This window comes from Pollicipes pollicipes, unplaced genomic scaffold (genome assembly GCF_011947565.3).
Source record: "Pollicipes pollicipes isolate AB1234 unplaced genomic scaffold, Ppol_2.1 Scaffold_4219;HRSCAF=4965_pilon_pilon_pilon, whole genome shotgun sequence".
Classification (NCBI taxonomy): Eukaryota; Metazoa; Arthropoda; class Thecostraca; order Pollicipedomorpha; family Pollicipedidae; genus Pollicipes; species Pollicipes pollicipes.
Genome location: NW_023596448.1, coordinates 36,000,056 through 36,004,404, shown reverse-complemented (window position 1 = coordinate 36,004,404; position 4,349 = coordinate 36,000,056).

Here is a 4,349-nt window from a genome sequence, read left to right as displayed (position 1 = left end):
TCTCTCTCCTATCTCTCTATCTCTCTCTCTATCTCTCTCTTCTCTCTCTTCTCTCTCTCTCGCTTCTCTCTCTCTATCTATCTCTTCTCTCTCTCTCTCTCTCTCTCCTCTCTCTTCTCTCTCTTTCTCTCTCTCTCCGTGTGAAAACAGCTGTCTCATTGTTCCTGCATGTCAAGGCTGGTGCCTGACACGCGCTGGCTGTGCTCTACGGTTTTTGGTCACGGCGGTAGGCGACATGGAACGTGAATGGTACTCATTAGCTCCGGCCCCTGGGGTCAGGCTATCAAATTAGCTACCCCATTGAGCAGAAACGGAAGTACCGGTAGCCGGTCAGGATCATGCAGTATGACATCTATGATGATGGATCGTCGTGCACTGGAGTAATCTGCCTAATTTGGTCACGCGAATTCATCGTAACGGGTTCCACGCCACATAGATCAAATTTGGCACTTACTAGCTCTGGTTTCGATGAAAGTTGGTGAGGATGCAACACCCATGCTTTATGATCGTCCGCTTATTTTCAGCAACACGCAGAATTCACATGAAGTGAATTCACATGAAGCTGGGGTGTCTGTAACGTTGCGTACGGCTAGCGTAACTTGGAGAATTTACTTCACCGTTTAATACTCATCAGTTGTTTTATTTAAATGACCGGCCTAACATTTGTGCTGGAACATTGTGATGAAGCACTCTAACCTTTGCTCTAACCAGTTGGAGAGAAGTGACGCGTATACCTTTTGTTTAGCGCAGCGATGTGTTGTTTCCGTAAATGTAACATTGTTTAAAAACATTGAAACTCTAGTGTAAGAGACATGTTGGGTGGCAAATAGAGGCTATTTGTGATATCGGGTATTGCAAGTTCTCATGGCAACAGGCGCGGTGTTGCTACTTACGATGTCAATATATGTCAGAGCCGCACAGACCGCGGTGATGTGTGGATGGTGAGGCAAAACCGTGCAAAGACCTATATGACCTCATCCCTAAACGACATAAGCTATGTATGATAAAGTTGGATCGATAATTTTGCTTTTAACATTTTGTTCTGTTGTGATTTGCCGCGAAAACTTGCATAGCGTCCATAAATAGTGATTATATTACCATTGCGTTTGAGAACTTAAGTTTGGATACGAAGGGTGTATAAGGGCGAAAGTATCCCATCCAGCGCAGTATTACTTGCTTATTACGACTCAAGACGCGTTGTCCGTAACGCCACCACAGAGCAATAAAACCTAGCATGTTACCGATTCGAGTTACATGTTCCGTGGCACCGATTCGAGTTACATGCCCCGTGGCACCGATTCGAGTTACATGCTCCGTGGTACCGATTAGAGTTACATGCTCCATGGTACCGATTCGAGTTATATGCTCCGTGGTACCGATTCGAGTTACATGCTCCGTGGCACTGGGCCTGAAAGGGGTGGCAGAACAGCGAGATTTATTGCTAGATCTGCGGACCGAACAAGAGGCCCGCTGGACCATGGTAGATGTTTCTCAGCCGATCCATTGCAGCTGCTATCTCCACAAAAGCCCGGCCGGCGCGCCATCACATGCCAGTGTGACGTTGCCTGGGGCGGCCGTGCCCGGTCGAGGTCAGCCAAAGCGCGCTGATGGGTCTCTGGCGGGCGATTTTGTACCAATCGCCGGGGGTGCAGGCACATTCAGACGGTCCGCCAGAGGCGATAACATCTCTAGCAATGCATATTTTAGCATGGCCTACGTCGAGGGCGTGAGTGAGAGGACAGGAGGCGGTCTGGCTCGCTGCGACTCCATGGTGTGGCACCGCTCGATATCTCCTCTGGAAGAAATGGTAAGCCAAACAAAATGTTTCGTTCCAAAATCACTGTCAGAAGAAGTTCATATGCAAAATATAGCATGCATAAAGCCTGCACAGGCATAAACCATGTATAGCCTCACGCAGTTTACCTGTAACGAACGCAGGCGACACTGGGCATACCAAACGTGCCCGTCTAAAAAGTGCATGGGACAGCTGTGAAATACGGACAAAGCAAGGCTTTGCCGTTGGTTTGACCTTATCTTTGAGTACTGTGGTGAGTTTGAGCCGTCCCGAGCCAACGCAATGGTCAAAGAACACATCTGATTTCTGTCGTTGGCAAAACAGCCAGTAACGAAAGTTTGCCACCCGCCCTCGATCAGTTTATTGGCAAGTTTTCGCTCAAGCCTTTTGGTATGGCGTTCGGAACGTTTATTGACACGGTTGTTGCGTCGAGTGAGGAAGTATTTGCAGGGCGCAAGTAAGTTGGAAATATTTAGCACACTAAACCGCTTTTATTTAGCACAAAACCACTTCTTAAGCATCAAATCGCTCACAAACAGCTATTGCCGTTAATGAGAAAGGGATGCTGGGGTAGGCGGTGGAGGAGGGCAGCGTTTCATACGTGCCGCTCTGTGACTTATGGCCTGTTGTTTCCCACCCTATGTTGAATTAAAGCTTGCTTAAGATTTTCTGGGTAAGATTCCTCACCGCTTTTTGTGAAATTGCGGAAATTAGAATCGTTGGTCGACTGCTATCCGGTCGTCATTATTCTATCTTTGTCATTCGGAGGGTCCTTCAACATGAGCCAAAGCTGCAGGCCTCCAATAGCTAAAACTTTTGCAGTTTGCCCACAGGCAGTCCGAAAAAAAACTCGCTCGATATGTGTGGCAACGAGCCCCATCTGTCTTGGTGGACTGCGGAGAGCACCGGCTATGCGGTGGCACGGCCATGACCTGGGTCGCGCCTCCTCCTCCAGCGCTGCGTGGCCGATCCCGGCGGATCCGGCTCGTCGAGAAGTCGGCCCTAATTGGATTGGTGTCGGCCCCAGCCCGCCTGCAGGCAATCCGTCGGGGCAGCACGGCTGCACGCAGCTGTGCCGCCCGCCGTCGGGCCCCCGACAGAGGCGATCCCATCAGGCGGGTCTGCAACAAAGGCCGTCACGCAACCCTCCCGGAGGTGCGGCGAGTGAGCTGAGCTCGGCCGCCGGAGCCCGCCATAGCTCAGAGGCATCATCAACGTTAAGGACGACATTGCTGGTGTGTCGTGCATGCTGCTTAGACAAGCAAGTTTGAGGCCCGATTTCTTGTTAGTTTTATGTCATATAAGTAAGACAGTAGCAATAGCCTTATTCCTCGGAGAAAGACAAGGAAAATGGAGATAAAGATGCGTCGATATTTGCTATAACACTGCTGTCTTCCTTCTGATAAAGGCATGTTGCCGAAACATTAACGTGTCTATGTTTCCATTCTCGTGGTTTTTCTCCGAGGAATAAGGTTATTACTACTATCTTATCTGCGTAAATAATGTTCCTCGCAAATGCACGTAACAGTTTATCTTTACGCCATTTCATCGGTTTCGTTTTTTCACAAGCGTGTTCGATACTTACGTTTTCCGCAAGTGACTTCGATACTTGGTCGTTTTGAGGACCGCTGACACAGCGATTCCTCATGGAATGGTTGCTGCGCTCGCCTTTCAGATCCCAATAAAGTTTAAGTGTAACGAAGTATTTAAGAACATTTAAAGACGTCAAAACAAGAACGTACATTCCAGTTAATCGCAAGCTAAGTTGATATTCATGACATGCGACGTCAGATATCAGACAGGTACGCATCGATCGGAACGGCCGTGATTTGACAGACTCCGTGACTCCCAGACGTCTGACAGATACATGAAAGCGCCAGATACCAGTAGTGATGCCAAACAGCCATCCGTGCGGCTGTCACACGTCTGACAGACGTCCACCCGTACCCTCATCGGGCGGATGACAGATTACCATCCGGGCAACCGGCGCTTTTCTGACAGACGTCTATCTGCGCTCTCATCGGACGTGCGACAGACAACCATCCGGGCAACCGTTACACTTCTGACAGCTTTCAGTGCGACCCCAATGATGATGGTTTCATGAACGTCTCGAGAACAGCGGTCATTTCGCGCTGACTGCTGCGTGAGACGATCGCCATGTGTGTTCTCAGCAGCCCTGTGTTCTCGCTCCCTGTGGATCGCACGCTAAGCGCACTGTGCGGTCAGCCAGAGTCAACTTGGCTTGGCAGTCCACCAAAGCGTGGATTAGCCAGGATCATGGGCCATGCGAGTAGGGGATTCTAAAATGTGTGGCGTTGGGGATGTTTAATACAACACTTACGTTCTTTACCGATGGAAGAATACAAAGTCAGTGTGCGCTGTACGCCACGACCAAAGTTACGCTGGCACCCGACTTCGGGTTGGCAGCATTAAACGAGCACGCGGGGCTACTCATATATTGTGATTTGATTGATGCAAAGGGAGGAGAGAACTGTGTATAAAGTACGCATGACCGATGTGGAGGTGACAAAGACTGACTTCCTGCCTGCTGCTG